This window comes from Cervus canadensis, chromosome X, assembly GCF_019320065.1.
Source record: "Cervus canadensis isolate Bull #8, Minnesota chromosome X, ASM1932006v1, whole genome shotgun sequence".
Classification (NCBI taxonomy): Eukaryota; Metazoa; Chordata; class Mammalia; order Artiodactyla; family Cervidae; genus Cervus; species Cervus canadensis.
The window spans coordinates 42,463,694-42,488,199 of NC_057419.1; the positions used below are offsets into that span (position 1 = coordinate 42,463,694).

At 41.7% G+C, this 24,506-nt stretch overlaps 1 non-coding gene across 1 annotated transcript; it reads right to left on the minus strand.

Moving 5' to 3' along the window:
* Positions 1 to 21,038: 21,038 nt before the first annotated feature.
* Positions 21,039 to 21,111, minus strand: TRNAG-CCC. The gene has a single exon. It is a non-coding gene; the product is annotated as a tRNA-Gly (tRNA).
* Between the last annotated feature and the right edge of the window lie 3,395 nt (positions 21,112 to 24,506).

The following is a 24,506-nucleotide window of genomic DNA, read 5'->3' on the forward strand; positions in this document are numbered from 1 at the left end:
CCTTCTCCTCCTGCCCCCAAATCCCTCCCAGCATCAGGGTCTTTTCCAATGAGTCAACTCTTCACATGAGGTGGCCAAAGTATTGGAGCTTCAGCTTCAACATCAGTCCCTCCAATGAACACCCAGGACGGATCTCCTTTAGGATGGACTGGTTGGATCTCCTTGCAATCCAAGGGACTCTCAAGAGTCTTCTCCAACACCACAGTTCAAAAGCATCAGTTCTTCGGCACTCAGCTTTCTTCACAGTCCAACTCTAACATCCATACATGACCACTGGAAAAACCATAGTCTTGACTAGATGGACCTTTGTTGGCAAAGTAATGTCTCTGCTTTTTAATATGCTATCTAGGTTGGTCATAACTTTCCTTCCAAGGAGTAAGCATCTTTTAATGTCATGGCTGCAGTCACCATCTGCATTGATCTTGGAGCCCAGAAAAAAAAAATCCTGACACTGTTTCCACTGTTTCCCCATCTATTTCCCATGAAGTGATGGGACCGGATGCCATGATCTTAGTTTCTGAATGTTGAGCTTTAAGCCAACTTTTTTCACTCTCCTCTTTCACTTTCAATCAAGAGGCTCTTTAGTTCTTCTTCACTTTCTGCCATAATGGTGGTGTCATCTGCATATCCGAGGTTACTGATCTTTCTCCCAGCAATCTTGATTCCAGCTTGTGCTTCTTCTAGCCTTGTGTTTTTCATGATGTACTCTGCATATAAGTTAAATAAGCAGGGTGACAATATACAGCCTTGACGTACTCCTTTTCCTATTTGGAACCAGTCTGTTGTTCCATGTCCAGTTCTAACTGTTGCTTCTTGACCTGTATACAGGTTTCTCAAGAGGCAGGTCAGGTGGTCTGGTATTCCCATCTCTTTAAGAATTTTCCACAGTTCATGGTGATCCACACAGTCAAAGGCTTTGGCATAGTCAATAAAGCAGAAATAGATGTTTTTCCTGGAAATCTCTTGCTTTTTTGATGATCCAGTGGATGTTGGCAATTTGATCTCTGGTTCCTCTGCCTTTTCTAAAGCCACCTTGAACATCTGGAAGTTCACGGTTCACATATTGCTGAAGCCTGGCTTGGAGAATTTTGAGCATTACTTTACTAACGTGTGAGATGAGTGCAATTGTGCGGTAGTTCGAGCATTCTTTGGCATTGCCTTTCTTAGGGATTGGAATGAAAACGGACCTTTTCCAGTCCTGTGGCCACTGCTGAGTTTTCCAAATGTGCTGGCATATTGAGTGCAGCACTTTCACAGCATCATCTTTTAAAATTTGAAATAGCTCAACTGGAATTCCACCACCTCCACTAGCTTTGTTCATAGTGATGCTTCCTAAGGCCCACATGACTTCACATTCCACGCAGTTCTGGACAATTTAGTTTCTTGCCTCACTTTCCTCATCTGAAAAGTGGGGAAACAATGCTTATGTCAGCTTAAATGGGATAACATTGTTGGAAGACAAATTTCCATAGGTCTCTTGCATATCTGCTGGGTTTGTGAGCAGAGGCACTGCTCATGAAAAAAGAGCTTTGATTTTGGACCATGCATCCTTAGAAGCTGGAGATGCTGTCTCTGGAGTATCTGGGGATACTGCCCTCTGGAGCAGAGGGCAGGCAGACTGTTTACTGTCATGTATAAATAAGGACAATGTCTCTGTCCAGGGCAAAGGTCTGGCAGACTTAGTGCTCATTATAAAAGATTTGGGTCCCTTAAGCTTCGGATTCCTCTCTTAGAATGCAACCCACTATATCTGTGCAGGCTTCACCTGGCCTTCACTACCTCACCTTTGGGCAACTGGACCTTGGGAAACCAGGCAAATGATGATAGTGTCTACTGCTTCTGTTGGGAGTAATAAGCTATGCTTTGTCTTCGATCCTGTCTTCTGCAGCATCCATCAAAGTGTGGCAGCCTAACTTATTAGCTTGCAAGGAGGGTATAACCTCAAGTCCTTCATAGTTCTTGAGAAATATAAATATATGTAAATCACATAATGCAGTTATTGACATGTACACAGCAGGTTCTCACTAAGTGGTAACTAAATGTACAGTAATGGCTGATGATGAACTGTCAGAAAAAAAGCCATCACTTGGTAACTTTTTTACTACACTCTTCTAGAAATAAAATATGGAGAAGTCTCAGAATGCCTAGTAGAGGGGAAATACATAAGGACGGCCATGTCAAGGAGCTCTGGCTCTCTGGGAAGAGGGAGTGAGTTAACTAAAGGCCAGAAACTCAGCTTCTCAGGCCCCAGGTAACACTTTGTCCCTCTGACTGTTTTCTGACTTCCAGGGCTTCAAATAAGGGAATGTGTGGGAGACAAGTGCTTTAGTGTAAGACAAGGGCCCTAGTGTAAGAAAGATTTTTAGAAGCTGAACCTACCTGACAGAAGGATGCCTGGGAAGGATGGGCCGAAACCCAGGCTCCAACATCAGTGTGTAGGCTGAAGCTACACTGGATCAGCCAGCATGGCTCCTGCCCTGGAGAAGAATCACTCCCAGGTTCCATCAGGAGAGTGCTCAGGGGTCACTCCCATCTCTCTGAGGAGTCTTACCCGCGGGTGGTGCTAGTGGTAAAGAACCCGCCTGCCAGTGCAGGAGACTTAAGAGACGTGGGTTCGATCCCTGGGTTGGAAGATCCCCTGGAGGAGGGCATGACAACCCACTCCAATATTCTCGCCTGGAGAATCCCATGAACAGAGGAGCCTAGCGGGTCCATAGTGTCGCAAAGAGTCGGACAGAGCTGAGCGACTAAGCATAGCACAGCATGGACCATAGAACTTCCCTCCTGAGGAGGGCTGCCTCCATATTCCCTTTCAGAACCTTTGTGTCTTGTAGGGTTGATAAATAGACTAGAATGTGAAGTCCATAACGGCATCGGTTTCTCTTTTTTCACATAAATTGAAAGTTTTAATTTTTTTCCCAATTTTTATTGGGATATAATTGACATATAACATTATGTTAGTTTAAGATGTACAACATAATGACTTGATATTTGTATATGTTGTGAAATGATCATCACAGTAAGTTAACATCCATTAATTTGTGTAGTTATTGTTTTTTTTTTCTTATGAAGAGAAATTTTAAGATTTACTCTCTTAGCTTTTGAACATACAATATAGTATTGTTAACTATAGTTACCATGCTGTACATTATGTCCCAAGATCTTGTTTATCTTATAACTGGAAGTTTGTACCTTTTGACCACCTTCACCCATTTCTCCCTACTCCCAATTCCCAGGCCTCTGGCAACCACCCATCTGATCTGTTTCTATGAATTTAATTTTTTTAGATTCCATCTAGGAGATCATGCAGTAATGCATTTGTCTTTCTTCATCTAACTTATTTCACTTAGCATAATGTCCTCAAGGTCCATACATGTCACAAATGGCAGGCTGTCCTTTTTCTTGGCTGAATAATATTCCATTGTTTATATTTCCATCACTCTAGGAGGTGGGTCAAAGAGGATATTCCTGTGATTTATGTCAAAGAGCATACTGCCTATGTTTTCCATTGTGTATCTATATCACATTTTCTTTATCTGTTGATGAACACCTAGGTTTTTTCCATATCTTGTCTATTGTAAATAATGCTATAGTGAATATAAGGATGCATCTATTTCTTCAATTTCATTTCCTTCTCATGTGTACTCAGAAGTGTAATTTCTGGATAATATGGTAGTTTTTTAATTTTTTGAAGAAACTCCATACTATTTCTCATAATGACTCTACCAATTTACATTCCTACCAACAGTGGATCAGGGTTTTCTTTTTGTCACATTCTTGCCAATAATTATTTCTTGTCTTTTTGATGACAGCCATTCTAACAGGTGTTAGGTTATAATCTCCTTGTGGTTTTGATTTGCATTTCCCTGGTGGTTAGTGACGGTGGGCACTTTTTCAAGTACCTGTTTTCCATTTGCATGTCTTCTGTGGAAAAATATCTGTTCATGTCCTCTTCCCATTTTCTTTTTTTTCCTTTTCTGTGCCATGCAGCATGTGGGATCTTAGTTCCCTGTCCAAGAACTGAAACTGTGCCCCCTGTATTGGGAGCTTGGTGTCTCAACCACTGAGTTGCCAGGAAATCCTACCTCTGCCCATTTCTTAAACAAAAACATTTTTTGTTGTTATTGAGTTATTTATGTTCTTCATATATTTTAGATTTTAATCTCTCATCAGATATATGATTTGCATATATTTTCTCCCATTCCATAGGGTGCCTCTCATTTTGCTGATGGTTTTCTTTGCTGAGCAGAAACTTCTTAGTGTGGTGAGCCTCACTTATCTATTTTAGATTTTCTGTCTATTTAAAAAGTATTTTTTTTTGTCTTGCATACAGGGTTATCGTTACCATCTTTCTAAATTCCATATATATGCATTAGTATACTGTATTGATGTTTTTCTTTCTGGCTTACTTCGCATGTAAATTATCATATGTGAAATGAATCGCCAGTCCAGGTTCAATACATGATACAGGATGTTCAGGGCTGGTGCACTGGGATGACCCAGAGGGATGGGATGGGGAGGGAGTTGGGAGGGGGGTTCAGGATGGGGAACACATGTACACCCATGGCTGATTCAAGTCAATGTGTGGCAAACCCAATACAATGTTGTAAAGTAAAATAAATAAATAATTTTTAAAAATATATTTTGGAGTATAGTTGTTTTCAATGTTGTGTTAGTTTCTGCTGTACAGCAAAGTGAATCTGCTATACACATACATATATCCTCTCTTTTATAGATTTCTTTCCCACATCGGTCACCGCAGAGTACTGAGTAGAGTTCCCTGTGCTATATAGTATGTTCTCATTAGTTGTCTATTTTTAAAGCTAATTTTATTTCTTTACTTATTTATTTAGAGCTGTACTGGATCTTTGTTGCTGCGTGGGCTTTTCTCTAGTTGCAGCAAGTGGGAACTACTCTTTATTGCAGTTCATGAGCTTCTCATTGTGGTCTTGTTGTGGATCACAGGCTTTAGGTGCCAGGCTCAGTAGTTGCTACTCACAGGCTTTAGAGCGAGGGTTCAGTAGTTGTGGAACACGGGCTTAGTTTCTGCACAGCGTGTGGGATCTTCCGGGACCAGGGATCGAACCCATGTCCTCTCCATTGGTAGGTGGATTCTTATCCACTGTACTACCAGGGAAGTCCCTTATTTTATACATAATAGTGTATGTATGTCAACCCAAATCTCCCAATTCATCCCACCCTCCCTCTACCCCTTGACGTCCATAAGTTTATTCTAGAAACAGTGAGCAATGGCAAGGAAGTATTGGGTAAGGAGTCTCTACTTGTGTTCTAGCTCCACTTCTACCCTTTACCTGTGCAATAACCCCCGTTTCTTAACTTCCTCAACGCTTTCTTTGCCAGCTGCCTTTCCTAACCTACTTCCTAGTTTTTTAACGTCTTGTTCTGCAAAGAGACTTCCGGCAACCCACAGGGGTCTTGGAAAACACTTCCCCATATTCTCAAAAATTCTTTAATTAAGCTCTTTTTTCCTGCCAAGAATGATAGTTTTAAAGAGCAGATATCCCAGTGAAAGGAGAAGTGATGCTTGAACTTCCCACTTGGACCTGGATGACTTGACACCCTCATCCTGAGACTTAAGAGTGGGTGGTGTTAGGGGGAGAAGACAGCAGGAATGATGTGGAAGAGGAAGTCGTGTCTCAGCTCACATCTCTCCATTGGCTGCCCTGCCATTGAGATTAAAAGCCGAAGTCCTTATTATGACCCACAAGGGCCTTCACACTGATACCCCATCACCCCTCTGCTCTCCTCTGCTGATTTTCCCTTTGTTCATGCTGTTCTCACCACATGGACTCCAAACTGCTCCTTGAAAGTTCCTGCTTCTCGTGCAGGGCCTTTGCATTGGCTTTTTCTTCTGTTAGGCATCCCCTTTTCCCAATAGCTACATGGTTTGACACTTCATCTCTTTCTGCTCTTTGGTAAAATGTCACCCCCTCAGGGAAGACTGTTGTGACTACCCTACTTAAAATTCCAACCTCCTCCCTCTCCCCTGTGGCACTCCCTATCCCCCTTCCCTGGTTTATTTTCTTTATAGCATTTTTCATGATGCTAAATATTTTATGTATTTGCTTATTGTATCTTTTTCCCACTAGAATACAAAGTCCATGAGGGCATGGGTTTTCTGGCTCTTCTGTTTATTGCTATATCCTCAGAGTTTAGAACAGTACCTGGCATGTAGTAGGTGCTCATCTGTGGAACAAACGAATTAGTAAAAGAGTGAATAGCCTTCACATTCATTTCGTCAACTACAAGATCTGTGTGAATGATCACATGTGTGTCCATGAGTGTGGTGGAGACCCCCAAGAAACAGGTCATGTTCAACCCCAAATTAATGGAGTGTGGGAAAGCTGAGAAACCTATATATTATCCAAGGCATTGCAGATTTATGGGAGGAGTGATAGGGCAGAAGACTAGAGAGCAGGTTTAAAGTCAATCTGTAAACTGTTTGGGCAAGTTATTTAACTCCCTGGGCTCCAGTTGTATCATCTTTAAAATGTGAAGTTCAGAATAAAGAATCACGGAGAAAAAGCATATAGCATGTTATGGTTAAAAACATTTTTTTTTCACATGTAGTATCTCTGAATTCTGTGAGGCAGCCAGGGAAGGTAGATAGATGTGAGAGAACACAAAACATTTTTATAGTTTTAATTGAAATCTTTCTCTGGACCCTAAGGAGGGGGGAATCCCATAAACAGAGGATCCTTTGCTGAATAGATGATGGGGGATAAGTTTGGACTTTTGAGAGGGTTAAATTTCTTTAGTAAGAATCAACTGAACACAACTTTCTATTTCTTTTCGTGTGTGTATGGGATGATATATATTCACTAAATTTATTATGATATTCATTTCATGATGTATGTAAGTCAAATCATTATGCTGTACACCTTAAACTTATACAGTGCTGTATGTCAATTATATCTCAATAAAACTGGAAGAAGAGAAAAAAGAAAAAGAATCAGCTGAGATATTAAGGACGGGGCAAGAACCTGGAGCAGAAGGCTGGAGAAACAGAAGAAAGGAGATGATAGAACCCTGCTGGGGGAGGTCAGAATGGGGTGATCTTGTGGTGAGGTGAACCAGTGGGGCATGGAAGTGAGGTGTAGCAAGATGGATTGAATTTGCTCTGCTGGGCATGATGTAATCCCTTTCTACATCTACCTCAGAAAATCCAAGTTGCTTCCGAATGCTTTAGCCCAACTGAATTATCTCAGGAGAACAGAAATTGGCATGGAACTCATGTGGAGGTTGCCAGAAAGGAGGTGACAACCAACATTTTGGCCACATGATGGTGAAAGGAGAGCTCAGACTCACTGGAGCAGGGCTGTGGTTCAGAAAGGATGACTACCATGGGCAGACCCTCCTGTTCTTGTACTGACTTCTGAAGATATGATATTACCAATTTCCCCCTGAATGTCATATAAAGTAAACATACAAACTAAAGATCATGGCATCTGGTCCCATCACTTCATGGCAAATAGATTGGGAAACAGTGGAAACAGTGACAGACTTTATTTTGGGGGGCTCCAAAATCACTGCTGATGGTGAGTACAGCCATGAAATTAAAAGATGCTTGCTACTTGGAAGAAAAGTTATGACCAAACTAGACAGCATATTAAAAAGCAGACACATTAATTTACCAACAAAGTTCTGTCTAGTCAAAGCTATGGTTTTTCCAGTAGTCATGTATGGATGTGAGAGCTGGACTATAAAGAAAGCTGAGTGCTGAAGAATTGATGCTTTTGAACTGTGGTGTTGGAGAAGACTCTTGAGAGTCCCTTGGACTGCAAGGAGATCCAACCAGTCCATCCTAAAGGAAATCAGGCCTGAATATTCATTGGAAGGACTGATGTTGTAGATGAAACTCCAATACTTTGGTCACCTGATTTGAAGAACTGACTCATTTGAAATGCCCCTGATGCTGGGAAAGACTGAAGGTGGGAGGAGAAGGGGATGACAGAGGATGAGATGGTTGGATGGCATCACCGACTCAATGGACATGAGTTTGAGTAAGCTCCAGGAGTTGGTGATGGACAGGGAGGCCTGGCATGCTGTGATTCATGGGGTCGCAAAGAATCGGACACGACTGAGTGACTGAACTGACTGACAAACTGAATGTTTGTGTCCTCTCCAAGTTCATATGTTGCAACTTAACCCCTAAGGTGATGATATTAGGAGGTGGGGCTTTGGGGAAGTGATTAGGTCATGAGGGTGAAGCCCTCATGAATGGAATTAGTGCCCTTTTAAAGAGACCCCAGGGCGTTTCCTGGACCCATCCACCATGTGAGGACACAGCAAGAAGATGGCTGCATATAAATCAGGAAGTGGGTTCTCACCAGACAGTGAATCTGCTGGCACCTTGATCTTGGACTTCCCAGCCTCCGAAACTGTGAGAAATAAATTTCTGTTATTTATAAGCCACACAGTCTATGGTATTCTGTGATAGCAGCCCAAACAGACTAAGACAGGGTCTTACTTGTTATTTTAATCTCTCATCAGTTTATTATGATGAGGCACTCTACTGCCTTGAGCTTGGTAATTGCTTTAAGCAGTAGAGCCTTCCTTGGCCTGATAAAATAGTCATCATGTTAAGAGTCATTAGGGTTGGAATCAAAGAAATCTAAAGCCTTTGCTTAACACTTTGACTTTGCAATTAAGTTTTTGATTTTGCACACTTAGGTAAATGGAAAAGCACTTTGAACTCACTTTTGGATAATTAGCACAAAGAGAAAATGGTTTTGCAAGTCACAATGTGGCATGGTTCAAACTGCGCAAATGAGAACAAAAATCAACACTTTGATATTCATACAAACCTGCCACAAAGAATTTTCATTTAATTTTGTGATAAATCTGGGAAATTATGTGATATGATTATTCATAAAACTGTTAATCAAACATATATACTTTGTAGCATCTTATACGTAGCATTGCAATTGGAATATTTTAGGAAAATATATTATCTGAATTTTAAAACAGTATTCTGTTGTAACTGCTTATCAGCAAAAATGGAAAAACGTATCTTGGCCAGTTCAGTTTAGTCCATTATTGCAATAAAAAGTGTTAGATGTATCCAAGAAATACAGTAATAAATAATACTGTGTGTATCTGCTTCCAATGTGTACTACTTGATAAACATCCAATATAAATAAAGAAATATAAATTGGGTCTAGAATGGATAGTGTGTGCATATGTGTGTGTGTGTCTGTGTGTATATGTGTGCAACTCAATTATGTCTGATTCTTTGCGACCCCATGCTGTAGCCCGCCAAGCTCCTCTGTCCATGGGATTTTCCAGGCAAGAATACTGGAGTGGGTGCCATTCTCTTCTCCAGAGAGAATGGAAAGTAAAAATGCTTTAAAAGTAAAAGTTTGTCATGGACAGATAGATAAAAACTTCTTTCTCCACTTTTGTTATTTTGTTAAATCTGTATGAAACTACTTCTTGAATACTTTTACTAGCCATGTCTTATTCAGACTTTTCCCATCTGACATAAGAAAGTATAAACAAAACCAAAATAAAAACAGAGATTTTGAAAGTGATATAAAAATCTGGATGTGTTCTAAATTGTATGACATGATAGCCTGTGCTGGTATGTTTGGAAGAATCTACAGACTGACTTTTAGACACTAAGCTTTGCTTATACTCAACTTCATTAAATGAAATTAATTCTCATGTGACTTAGGGGCATGTTTCAAAAGAATCTTCTTTTTTCAGTAGCATAGGAGCATTCATTTGCCTCACTTGGGTTAGCCATATTCTTTCTCAGCTCAGCAGCTTCCAGCTCACTTTAGAAAGTCATTTCATCCTTGGGTGGAAGTGCGTTTCCAGATATATTGGGCACTTTTGATCCCTCTTGATTCAGAGGCTCTCTTTGAAGATCACAGTCAGTGAAAACATTTTTTTCCTGTGAATGACAACAATTGAGAGAATTATGGGTAACTCTTAGAACCAGTGAAATAAGCAGTTCATTTTCAACTGGCATGGTTCTCTTGCAGATTAGCAGGTGGGTTGCCAATCAAGATTAAAGGAGAATATTGAGGATGGAAAGAAACAGAAACTTAATAACCTTCATTCTCCTTTCAATAGACACTTAGGTTGTAATTTTTCAATATTACAAATAATGTTGCAATATTTATAGATATTAATATTTATAAACATTATTATGGATAATATTATTAATGTCTATAATATTTATAGATACTCAAGTATTTATAGATACTTGAGCCTATGTAGAAGATTTTCTCTAGAATATATTCCCATGAGTAGAATTGCTGGGCCAAAAGGTATATACATCTTCAATTTACTAGATATTATTACATTGCTCTACAAAATGCCTGAACCAATTTACACCCCCATCAGCAAGACATGAGAGTTTCTTTTTTTTTAAATTTAATTAATTAATTTCATTTTCACCATGCCAGGTCTTTGGTGCTGTGTGAGGGCTTTCTCTCGTTGCAGTGCATGAGTTTCTCATTGCAATGGCTTCTCTTGTTGTGGAACACAAGCTCTAGAGTACAGGCTCAGCAGTTGTGGCACACAGGCTTAGTTGCCCTGTGGCAGGTGGGATCTTCCCAGACCAGGGATCAAACCCATGTCCCCTGCATTGGCAGGGGGACTCTTAACCAACATGAGAGCTTCTGTTACTCTACTTCCTCACCAAAACTCAGGAGTTTTAATTTTGTTGGTTCATTGGAGGTAAAATTGCCCTTCATTACCGTTTGTATTTCTCTGATCAGTAGCCATGTTGGACATCTTTTCACATATTTATTAGCTTTTAAGCTTTCTCTTATGTGAGTTATCAATTCATATTCTGTTGGCTTGTTTCTTGTTTTTCTCTGTTGATTTGTTTTTCCCTGAGCTTCTTTTAAAAATATGATTTGTAATTTTATGTCTTGCAAATGGCATCTTCTAGTCCATGAATTTTCTTTACACTGCATCTTTTGGTACATTTTATAGTTCAGAAGTTTGTCATTTTGGTATAGTTGAATTTATTAATCTTGCCTTTGGTATGTCAAGACATCCTTCCCTGTACTGTGGTCACAAATGTATTTTTCTGATTTGGGTTAAAAATTTGTAGAGTTTTATTTTTCACGACTGGAATTTATTTATTTTTTGATTGTGCACTTTCATTCTCTACTGCCATGTGATAAATTACATAGCAGTTTACAACAGCACAGATTTATCAGTTCACAGTACTGTACAAGGTCAAAAGCCTTGTACAAAGTAGCTGACTTCTTTACTGAGAATCTTACAAGGTTGAAATCTAGGTGTGGACTGTCCATGTGGTCATCTGGAACTTGGACTCCTCTTGAAAGATAACATGGTTGTGGCAGAATTTTGTCCCTTGCAGCAGTAGGACTGAGGGCTCCGTTTCTTTGCTGGCTGTCAGCCAGAGGCTGCTCTCAGCTCCTCTCAAAGCCATCTTCAAAGAATCTCCCTTGTTTGGAATCTTTCTCATGAGTCAAATCTCTCTTACTGAGAATTTCTTCTTCAGGAAGAGTCTTTTCAATCCCTCACCTGACCAGGTCAGGCCCACCCAGGAAAATCTTCTCCCCCCACCCCTCCCCCTTATCCCTGGTCCACACTATGCAGCTTGCAGGATCTTAGTTCCCCAACCAGGGATTGAACTCCAGGCCCTGGCACTGAGAGCACTGAGTCCTAACCACTGGATCACCAGGAAATTCCCAATCTCCCTATCTTAAGGTCAACTGATGTGGGATCTTAGTTACATCTGCAAATGCCCTAAACAGTACTACCTCCATTTGTGTTTGAATAAATAACTAGGAAAAGGTGTGTGTGTACCATGAGCATATAATCTTGGAAGACGTCTTAGAAATCTACCTACCATATCATATAAAGTAAAGATCCATAAAGTAAGGATTCATATCCATGAATCACTACTTATTTTCATTTTGGAAATTTAAAAACATATACAAAAGAAGAAAAAATAATTTCATGAATCCCAGTACCCAGCTTCTGTGATTCCACATGGCTAGTCTTGTTCCACCTATCTTGTGATTTCCTCCTCCCCACTCTCCCAGACTATTTTTCAGTAAATCCATGACATACGAATTCATCTGTATATATTTCCTTATGTATATTTAAAGACAAGAACTTCTTTTCTTTCTTTTTTTTTTTTTTTTTTTTTTTTTTAGTTGGAGGCTAATTACTTCACAACATTTCAGTGGGTTTTGTCATACATTGATATGAATCAGCCATAGATTTACACGTATTCCCCATCCCGATCCCCCCTCCCACCTCCCTCTCCACCCGATTCCTCTGGGTCTTCCCAGTGCACCAGGCCCGAGCACTTGTCTCATGCATCCCACCTGGGCTGGTGATCTGTTTCACCATAGATAGTATACATGCTGTTCTTTTGAAACATCCCACCCTCACCTTCTCCCACAGAGTTCAAAAGTCTGTTCTGTATTTCTGTGTCTCTTTTTCTGTTTTGCATATAGGGTTATCGTTACCATCTTTCTAAATTCCATATATATGTGTTAGTATGCTGTAATGTTCTTTATCTTTCTGGCTTACTTCACTCTGTATAATGGGCTCCAGTTTCATCCATCTCATTAGAACTGATTCAAATGAATTCTTTTTAATGGCTGAGTAATATTCCATGGTGTATATGTACCACAGCTTCCTTATCCATTTTTCTGCTGATGGGCATATGGCTAACAAACACATGAAAGATGCTCAACATCACTCATTATAGAGAAATGCAAATCAAAACCACAATGAGGTACCATTACACGCCAGTCAGGATGGCTGCTATCCAAAAGTCTACAAGCAATAAATGCTGGAGAGGGTGTGGAGAAAAGGGAACCCTCTTACACTGTTGGTGGGAATGCAAACTAGTACAGCCACTATGGAAAACAGTGTGGAGATTCCTTAAAAAACTGGAAATAGAAGTGCCATATGACCCAGCAATACCACTTCTGGGCATACACACTGAGGAAACCAGATCTGAAAGAGACACGTGCACCCCAATGTTCATCGCAGCACTGTTTATAATAGCCAGGACATGGAAGCAACCTAGATGCCCATCAGCAGATGAATGGATAAGGAAGCTGTGGTACATATACACCATGGAATATTACTCAGCCGTTAAAAAGAATTCTTTTCTTTCTAACTGGCCTTCTGACACCAACTACGAGTTCAGTGTTTTCTCAAAACCATCCTCAGGTATGATAATTTGCTAGAAGGACACACAGAACTCATAGAAACCTATTATATTCACATTCACTTTTATTACAGGAAAAGGATACAAATTAGAAGAAATAGATAGGGCAGACTCTTGAATGGGGAAGGTTCCAAATGTAAAGTTCTCATGTCCACAGGGATGAGTTACCTTCTTGGCATTGTTATGTGGCAATATGTGCAAGGAGTATTGCCAACCCAGGATGCTCACCCAGGCTTTGATGTTCAGACTTTTATTGGGATTTCATTATGTAGGCATGATTGATTGAATCATCACCCATGTGGTTGAACTTGATCTCCAGCCCCCTTCTGCTCCCAGAGCTCAGGCTGAAACCATGAAACTCATAGTTGGTCTTTCTGGTGTGACCAGTCCCTACCCTGAGTCATCTCTTTGACATAAACTATCAGTCAGGGTCTAAAGGACCCGCCATGAATAATGAAGACATTCCTGTCACTTAGGAAACATCAAGGATTTAGAGGTTACTTCCCAGGAACTGGCAATAAAAGCCAGCCACATTCTTCCTTCCTCCCTTCCTTCTCTTCCTCCGTCGTTTCCTTCCTAACCACAATATCATTATCACACCTAAAAAATTAAAACAATTCCTCTTTTCATCAAATATTCAATAAATGGTCTAATTTTTCCCATTGTCTCATTAAAAAAGGTTGATTTCTACAAATTAGTATCCTAATAAGCTTCACACATTGCACTCAGTTGATATGTATCTTAAGTTTCTTTTAGTTTAGAGGTTTCCCTTCCCTCTTTTTCCTTCCCTGTAATGTGTCTGGTGGTGAAAATAAAGTCCAATGCTGTAAAAAACAATATTGCATAGGAACCTGGAATGTTAGGTCCACGAATCAAGGTAAATTGGATGTTGTTAAGCAGGAGATGACAAGAGTGAACATCAACATCTTAAGAATCAGTGAACTAAAATGTACAAGAATGGGCAAATTTAATTCAGATGACCATTATATCTACTACTGTGGGCAAGAATCCCTTAGAAGAAATGGAGTAGCCCTCAGAGTCAACAAAAAGTCCGAAATGCAGTACTTGGGTGCAGTCTCAAAAACGACAAAATTATCTTGATTTGCTTCCAAGGCAAACCATTCAATATCACAGTAATCCAAGTCAATGCCCCAACCACTGATGCCGAAGAAGCTGAAGTTGAACAGTTCTATGAAGACCTACAAGAACTTCTGGAACTAACATCAAAAAAGATGTCCTTTTCATCATAAGGGATTGGAATGCAAAAGTAGGAAGTCAAGAGATACCTGGAGTAACAGGCAAGTTTGACCTTGAAGTGCAAAATGAAGCAGGGCAAAGGCTTACAGAATTTTGCTAAAAGAATGCACCGGTCATAGTAAACACTCTCTTCCAACAACACAATAGATGACTCTACACATGAACATCACCATATGGTCAACACTGAAATCAGATTGGTTATATTCTTTGTAGCCAAGGATGGAGAAGCTATATAAAGTCAGCAAAAACAAGACCGGGAGGTGACTGTGGCTCAGATCATCAGCTCCTTATTACAAAATTCAGACTTAAATTGAAGAAAGTAGGGAAAACCACTAGGCCATTCAAGTATGACCTAAATCAAATCCCTTATGATTATGCAGTGGAAGTGACAAATAGATTCAAGGGATTAGATCTGGTAGACAGAGTACCTGAAGAACTATGGACGGAGGTTCATAACATTATGCAGGAGGTGGAGACCAAAACCATCCCCAAGGAAAAGAAATGCAAGAAGGCAAAGTGGTTGTCTGAGGAGGCCTTCCAAATAGCTGATAAAAGAAGAGAAGCAAAAGGCAAAGGAGAAAGAGAAAGATATACCCAACTGTATGCAGAGTTCCAAAGAATATCAAGAGGAGATAAGAAAGCCTTCTTAAGTGAACAATGCAAAGAAATAGAGGAAAACAATAGGATGGGAAAGACTAGAGATCTCTTCAAGAAACTTGGAGATACCAAGGGAACATTTCATGCAAAGATGAGCCCAATAAAGAATAGAAATTGTATGGACCTAACAGAAGCAGAAGAGATTAAGAAGAGGTGGCAAGAATACACAGAAGAACTGTACAAAAAAGGTCTTAGTGACCCAGATAACCACGGTGGTGTGGTCACTCACCTAGAGCCAGACATCCTGGAGTGTGAAGTCAAGTGGGCCTTAGGAAGCATCACTACGAACAAAGCTAGTAGAGGTAATGGAATTCCAGCTGAACTATTTCAAATCCTAAAAGATGCTGCTGCTAAAGTGCTTGCATTCAATGTCAGCAAGTTTGGAAGACTCAGCAGTGGCCACAGGATTGGAAAAGGTCAGTTTTCATTCCAATCCCAAAGAAAGGCAAAAATGCCAAAGAATATTCAAACTACTGTACAATTGCACTCATTTCACATGCTAGCAAGGTAATGCTCAAAATCCTTCAATCTGGGCTTCAACAGTACATGAACCAAGAACTTCCAGATGTACAACTGAATTTAGAAAAGGCAGAGGAACCAGAGATCAAATTGCCAACATCCATTGGATCATAGAAAAAGCAAGAGAATTCCAGAAAAACATCTACTTCTGCTACATTGACTATGCCAAAGCCTTTGACTGTGTAGATCACAATAAACTGTGGATAATTCTTAAAGAAATGGGAATATCAGACCCCCTTATCTGTCTCCTGAGAAACAAGAAGCAACAATTAGAACCAGACATGGAACAACTGACTGGTTCCAAATAGGGAAAGGAGTATGTCATTGCTGTATATTGTCACCTTGCTTATTTAACTTATATACAGACTACATCATGTGAAATACCAGGCTGGATGAAGTACAAGCTGGAATCAAGATTGCTGGGAGAAATATCAATAACCTCAGATGTGCAGATGATACCTCCCTTATGACAGAAAGTGAAGAGGAACTAAAGAGCCTCTTGATGAAGGTGAAAGAGGAGAGTGAATAAGTTAGCTTAAAACTCAACATTCAAAAAACTAAGATCATGGCATCTGGTCCATTCAGTTCAGTTCAGTTCAGTCACTCAATCATGTCTGACTCTGCTATCCCATGGACTGCAGCATGCCAGGCTTCCCTGTCAATCACCAACTCCCGGAGTTTACTCAAACTCATGTCCATTGAGTCGGTGATGCCATCCAACCATCTCATCCTCTGTTGTCCCCTTCTCCCACCTTCAGTCTTTCCCAGCATCAGAGTCTTTTCAAATGAGTCAGTTCTTCAAATCAGGTGGCCAAAGTATTGGAGTTTCAACTTCAACATCAGTCCTTCCAATGAATATTCAGGCCTGATTTCCTTTAGGACTCTCAATAGTTGTCTCCAACATCACAGTTCAAATGCATCAATTCTTCGGCACTCAGCTTTCTTTACAGTCCAACTCTCACATCCATACATGACTACTGGAAAAACCATAGCTTTGACTAGATGGACCTTTGTTGGCAAAGTAATGTCTCTGCTTTTTAATATGTTGTCTATGTTGGTCATAACTTTTCCTTCAAGGAGCAAGCATCTTTTAATTTCACGGCTGCAATCACCATCTGCAGTGATTTTGGAGCCCCCCAAAATAAAGTCTGTCACTGTTTCCACTGTTTCCCCATCTATTTCCCATGAAGTGATGGGACCGGATGCCATGATCTTAGTTTTCTGAATGTTGAGCTTTAAGCCAACTTTTTCACTCTCCTCTTTCACTTTCATCAAGAGGCTTTTTAGTTCCTCTTCACTTTCTGCCATAAGGGTGGTGTTATCTGCATATCTGAAGTTATTGATATATCTCCCAGCAATCTTGATTCCAGCTTGTGCTTCATCCAGCCCAGCGTTTCTCATGATGTACTGTGCATATAAGTTAAATAAGTAGGGTGACAATATACAGCCTTGACGTACTCCTTTCCCTATTTGGAACCAGTCTGTTGTTCCATGTCCAGTTCTAACTGTTGTTTCCTGACCTGCATACAGATTTCTCAAGAGGCAGGCTCTAAGGTGGTCTGGTATTCCTATCTCTTTAAGAATTTTCTACAGTTTGTGGTGATCCATACAGTCAAAGTCTTTGGCATAGTCAATAAAGCAGAAATAGATGTCCCATCACTTCATGGCAAATAGATGGGGAAACAGTGGAAACAGTGACGACTTTATTTTCTTGGGCTCCAAAATCATTGCCAATGGTGACTGCAGCCATGAAATTAAAAGACTCTTGCTCCTTGGAAGAAAAGTTATGACCAACCTAGACAGCGTATTAAAAAGCAGAGACATTACTTTGATGACAAAGGTGCACTAGTCAAAGCTATGGTTTTTCCAAGAGTCACGTACAGATGTGAGCTGCTGCTGCTGCTAAGTCACATCAGTCGTGTCCAACTCTGTGCGACCCCATAGACGGCAGCCCACCACGCTCTTGTCCCTGGGATTCTCCAGGCAAGAGTATTGGAGTGGGTTGCCATTGCTTTCTCCAACAGATGTGACAGGTGGCCATAAAGAAGGCTGAGAGACAAAGAATTGATGCTTTTGAACTGTGGTGCTGGATAAGACTCTTGAGAGTTCCTTGGACAGCAAGGAGATCAAATCAGTCAATCCGAGAGGAAATCAACTCTGAATATTCCTTGGAAGGATTGATGCTTAAGCTGAAGTTCCAATACTTTGGCTACCTGATGTGAAGAGCTGGCTAATTGGAAAATACCCTGATGCTGGGAAAGTTGAGGGCAGGAGAAGGGGACAACAGAGAATGAGATGGTTGGATGACATCATGAACTCCATGGGCTTGAATTTGAGCAAATTACAGGAGATAGCAAAGGGAAGCCTGGCGTGCTGCAGTCCATGGGGTTGCAAAGAGCTGGACTTGGCAACTGAACAAAATAACTTATTTGTGGAAGAAAATGAGTCAGATGTTCTATAGAGGCTACCATATTATGGATTTTGCATAAATTACATAACCATAAAATTCACCCAGATACAGTTTACACTTGACATATTTGAATTCAGTTAGCTAGAGCAGACTGTTCAAACTTATCTTGTGCTACACATTTCACAGGTACAAATAAACACTCTAAAGGCCTTTGTGAAACAGTCACGAGTTTAGTGAACAGCTTTGTGGCTTGGGAAGTCTGGAATAGTTATCTGTCCTTGATCCGTCCTTCAAGCTTAATGCATGTTACCCTTATGTTTACATATCCTCCAGTGCTCGGAGAACTCCAGGACTTCAAGGCTTATTTCTATCTGACAGATACTTCATAAAGTTCTGTTACTATAGCCCCACCCAAGAGGATTTCTAAGAATAAAACAAACTGGGGTGTCCATCTGTGGCTTGAATGAACTCTTCATGCGTTCGCTCATGCTCAGTTGCTCTGTCATGTCCAACTCTTTGGGACCCCATGGACTGCAGCCCTCCAGGCTCCTCTGTCCAAGGGATTCTCCAGGCAAGAATACTGGAGTGGGTTGCCACCCCCTCCTCCAGAGGATCTTCCTGACCCAGGGATTGAACCCACGTCTTCATCTCCTGCATTTGCAGGTGGATTCTTTACCACTGAGTCACTTGACCTCTGCCCATAAAGAGATGAAGATTTGACCAACAAGGGCTTTGTAGCCCTGGGGTTCACTTGTATAAACTCTGAGGGGAAAATAACTGGCACTCTGGCCAGGTTGGAAATAAAGTTTTTTGGAATACATGTAAATCCATGGCTGATTCATTTCAATGTATGACAAAACCCACTATAATATTATAAAGTAATTAGCCTCCAACTAATAAAAATAAATGAAAAAAAAAAGATAATCTTTTAAGTCAAGATTGCACAAATTTACAGAATAACTAAAAAGCTCAACTCAGTAAAACTGGCTTGTCTCAAAAACAGACATGTCTTTTTAAAAAGGTCTTTGAGAAGCGCTCAGAGGACTGAAATGGAGGATGTGAGTTATGTAATTTTTCTTCACTCTAAAGGCACTGGAATTATGTCTTCCCATAAGGTGACATGCCATGAACAGTCCTATTCTGTCCAATGAATTTAATGGTAATGGTAAAAGCTGAACCCAACATAAGTGTCTTTAAAAGACCTATCACAATTGTCTTGCAATTGATGGATCTACCGGTCTTTAGAAGAGCTTCATTGTCAGGTTCAGAGGAGAAATTGGCCTCCTACAATGAGTATGTATTAAATGCCCCATAATATATTTTCAGAGACAAAGCTACTTCTCTCAGTTGTGGCTTTAGGCCAGGTTTTTGTCCTGTTGAACACAGCATCTGAGGATGAGATGGATACCATGACCAGTCCATGAATCCTCTTGTGGCTAGAAGGAGCCCTTGGCCTATGGGACTACATAAGCTACTCTGACCAAATGCCAAGATGTTTAGCAGATTTAAAATGCAGTTGTACCAACTGATCTGCCATAGTGAGGGAACTCAGAACCACATATGCCACTCCAAACTCAGAATTCTCTCCATCCCAGGATCTGTCTTTCCATGAACTATCTAGCAACATGCATAACATATGAAGTTCAGAGCACCAGGAAACTTCCTTTTGAGGAGTATGTGTTTCAGGGACAAGGTCAGTAGCTTTGTTCCTCCCTAGCTCCCATCACTAAAATCTCCATTTGGACCCCCAAGGCCAGCTTCCACGGGCTTTCCCTGGTGGCTCAGATGGTAAGGAATCTGTCTGCAATGTAGGAGACCTGGTTTGATCCTTGAGTCAGGAAGATCCCCTGGAGGAGGAAATAGCAACCCACTCCAGTAGTCTTGCCTGGAGAATTCCATGGACACAGGAGCCTGGTGGACTACAGTCCATGGGGTCATAAAGAGTTGGACATGACTGAGCAGCTAACACACTTGGCCACCTTCTACGGAACTGAGGATTATTCACTGTGGACTCGGGACATGTCCATTGACAGACTATGCCATGCAGGGAGGATGTACTCATGGGAACAAGTTGTTGGGAAGAAGGGGAGCTCTGGATTGTTGTTCTTCCATAGGACAGCTGCTAGAAGAAACCTTGTGTTGGCAGCTACAGCCATCGAGGGGAGATGTGTAAGGTAGCCCTGAAGAGCTGGCGGACTGACATTTTGCCATGTGGCTCAGGGAAGCGTAGGATAAAGCTGGGTTCTTAGGCAAACTGCTGCTGGGGACGGAAGTGCCTCCTGAAGAGGCTGCTGTGGAAGAATGGATGCTGAAGGAGGAAGAAGATTTGGGGAGGTTGTTGACAAATGGAGCTAGGTGAGGTATGGCGTGAAGCTTTGCAGTGCGCGGGGACTGCATGCAAGATTGACTTGGGCCTGGGTTCTAGGGTGCTGCCATTTAGACCACTGTTCTAGAAACCTTTGCTGAGGGGAGCCTGGCAAGAGAGTGCTTTGTAGCTAGAACTTTTGGGGTTTTCCTCCTCAAATTGCTTCAGTGCTATGGTCCATTCAGCTGGAGAATTGAGGGGGTTATTACAGAGTGCTAGAGAGTGATGGTCTGGAAAACTGGGTTTTGGAAAATTTCTTTTTTACTTTTGTATGTACCTGTGAGTTTTACACAAAGCAATGGGGCTGCCCATTCTGTCTGATAAAATGAGAACTTTTCCACTGCTTTTTTTAAACCTTGTTCTGGTTCTTTATTTATTTATTTGGCTACCCCAGGGTCCTAGTTGTGGCATGTGGGATCTAGTTCCCTGACCAGGGATTGGACCCAGGGTCCCCACACTGGGAGCCTGGAGTCTCAGCCACTGGACCACCAGGGAAGCCATGAATGAGAACTTTTTAGGAGGCTGAGTTTATGTTTCCTTCACCCTGACTTTGTTTTATTTATTTATTTGTCTGCACCGGGTCTTCATTGCAGCATGTCAGATCTTTAGTTGCAGTGTGTGAGATGCAGTTCCCTAACCAGGGTTTGAACCTGGGCCCACTGCATTGGGAGTACAGAGTCTTAGCCCCTGGACCACCAGGGAAACCCCACCTTTGCCTTAACTGTGAAGGAGCCTTTACTTTCTTCTCGGTCAGTATGGATGTCAGGGACCCGCGGTGTGGTCCTTTCTCCTTACACAGAGACCTGGTGTGCACCCAGCCTTGGGGCCAGAGAGTTTAGACTTCAACATCCAAACCATTCATGCAGAAAAACATTCATGCAGTTCTCCATAGACTGGCTCTCCTCTCATTCCAGATCATAATCCTCTGGTCCCATCTTTCCCACTTGAAAGAGTACCTTCCTGATGCCAGCATTCCACTGACCTTTCTTCTGGGCTCTGCTCCTCTTTTCTTCTTCGTTTCCAGGACAAATCTGTTCTCTCTGCTCCTTGTCTTTTTCCTCTTGCAGCATCTCTGCAGTCTTTGCTTGCGTGTGTACCTGGCATTCATCCTGGTACTGGGCCATCTGCTATGCCATTGCCCTGCCAACAGCTTCTTTAAATTTCTGTAGAGGCTCCTCCAGATGCGCCCCCACCAACAGGTTCCCAGAGATGAAGTCTTGGGGCAAGTGTGACCAGGATGTCCTTTTGCTTCAGCGCAGGGATGAAGTCACGTGGCCACGTGCCTCAGAACAGATCTGCCTGCTCAGGTACCAGGTTTGTACCTCTGCGCCCAGTTGGAGCCCGTTGATATCTTGGGTGAAGCACTGCCTTTTGCACTGTCCCTCAGCTTCTGGCAGCGTGAACCGGCTCCTCAAGGCACTTCTCCAGGGACACTGGCAGGCTTTTGAAAAGAAAAGAAAACTGTGAATTCTCCATCCAATCCCACCCCGTGGGAATCTCTCTCATCATCCATATCACAGAAGGGGCTTCCTTCTGCAGACTCACTGAGCAGCTGCTTCAGGTCCAAATCAGAGAGACCATAGCAGTGACCTCCTGGAACAAACCACTGTCAGAGGCTGAGCAGAAGATTGAGAGTGAGGGGTGCTACCCTGTTCCCACAGCCTTATGATCCTCATGCATGTTTTTCCTGGGCCAATTTCTCATTTTGAAATGTTTTTACATTTCTTTATCACTTTGAGCCTCAAGAACACATCTTCTTCTTTTCCTTACCATCATGAAGAGCTGTGAAGCCCATTTGGGAAAAGCTGGGCTTTGTTCATTTCTTCTGCCACACCCAAGCAGAGCCCCCAGGAGCAAAGGACCAGCCCCAGGCGCATTACATGGGCCTCTTGACCTTAAGGGAGAGGGAAGCGGGGTCTCAGGAGGTGGGGCAGTGCTGACTGGTCAGAAGCCCAGGGAGGGGGAAAGGAGTCCTGCTCTCTTTGAATAAATGTTATGCTTTCACTGGTCTCCTGGAACATCCCTAACATAATTATTTTCAAGTATTTTTTTTTTCTATTCCATAACATTGACTTCACCTGTATTGAATTAATATCCAATTATTTTGTTAAATGTTTTTTTTCTGTAGCATGAGATTTCTTCTTGCACTCTAGGATTTTTTGTTTGCACATTCATTTGGAGTGCCTTTTCCTTTGTTTTATTTTCACTTACATCCTGACTTCATTGAGTGGTTTAACAATTGCCTCCACTCGGTATCCATTTTGCAGCAGGAAATTGAATACAAGTGGCATCCACGCCCTCTGTTTCCTAAGCTTGTAATTCCCAATACTATTGAAGGGACTTCCCAGATGGTGCTGGTGGAAAGAATCCACCTGCCAATGCAGAAGACATAAGAGATGAGAGTTTGATCCCTTTATTGGGAAGGTGGAAACAGCAACCCACTCCAGTATTCTTGCCTGAAGAATCCAATGGACAGAGGAGCTACAGTCCGTAGGATCACAAAGAGTCGGACATGACTGAGGCAACTTAGCATGCTCACATACTACTGAAGAACCCCTGTCTGTGGAAAATGAGAACACCACTTCCACACTGCACCTGTGGCATCTCTTGGATGGTGATTCTGCACCAGCTCAGCCTTCTCTCTTATTGGGTCCTCAGCCATGGTTTCTTTCTAGGCTGAGGCTCCTGCCTCTGTGTGCATTGACTGCATTCAAATTTTTTGAGAACTTGACCCCAGTAAAGGTTTGGAGCAGGAGACTGGCCCTCTTTCTATCTCCAGCTGCTTCTTCTTCAGAAACTACTCTAGAATCTTTGCTTCCATTGGCTTGGGAGAGAGAAAACCTTTCTGAAGTAAAAGGGAAGAACAAAGCAGAAATGCAGAGACAAGCAAAAAAGATGGAGAGAGAAATTCATAAGTTTCCCATTTTCTCTGCCTTTCCTGAAATTTGACTTTTCCTTTAATTCCAGGATACACCTCAGTATCCTTCTACCTCTCCTATATATATATTTATATATTACAAATATATATATGTGTATATATATATATATTTGCTTAAGCTAGCTCCAGTGGGTTTTTGATACTAGAAATTAAGAGGTTCAGTGAGGGACTTCGCTGGTAGTCCAGTGGCTAAGACTCCATGCTCCCAGTGCAGGGGGCCTGGGTTCCATCTAGATCAGCGAACTAGATCCCACATGCCGCAACTGAGTTTGTATTCCACAACTAAAAAATCTAAGGAAGATGGAAGATACCATGTGTGACAACTAAGACTCGGTGTAGCCAAAAAATAAATAAATATTTTTTTAAAAAAATTTATGCGGTGAATACATGTCTTTTGGGCATGCCTTGATCCGGTGTGTTTGTGATTCCTGTGCCAAGCAACACTTCACCCTTGCTCTGGGATTTCCTCCTTCCAGAACTCCCTCTTTGAAGTATCAAATCTTGGCTCTCACTACTCAGGGGGAGAGTTTGGACATCTCTCTATACAAACTTTGTCAGGAAGATGGGATTTGGTCAGGAAAACAGAACCACTCTATGGACTGCAGGAAACCAAGAAGCTGAAGGCTTGCATGATGTGGGGAAGCTGAGGGAGTGAGGGTCTGTGGGCTGAGGCTGGAAGCTTGGAGAAACAGTCACTGAAGCCTCTGGTACAAAGCACTGATGATTCTCAGAAGTCCTCCAGGATATTAGCACAATTGCTACACTTCTCAAGCGAAAATGGCTGAACCAAATGATCTCTAGGGTCCTTTCCAGTTTTGAGGTATGCTGAGTCTTTAACAAGGTCCAGAGAGCATCCTGGGTAGAATCATCAATAGCAAGGAAAATGTGAAAGGCTGGGGAGCTTGACGACTCTTAGTTGAGTGACAAGAGCCCCTGGCATACTGGCCTGTGAATGAGAAGGCAAAGACCAGTGTTTCTACGGTTTTTCTCATAACTCTGGCTTTCCTGATCAAACCATCCCTCCATGCAATCATGAGCTGTCTTTCATTGGTCCAGCCTCCTGATATTTGTGCTGTGACCTGCCAATGAGGATGTGTTCTCCTGCCCCAGCTGACTGCTCAGTGCTGATTCGTGAATGGTGGCATTATTCCCTGCGAGC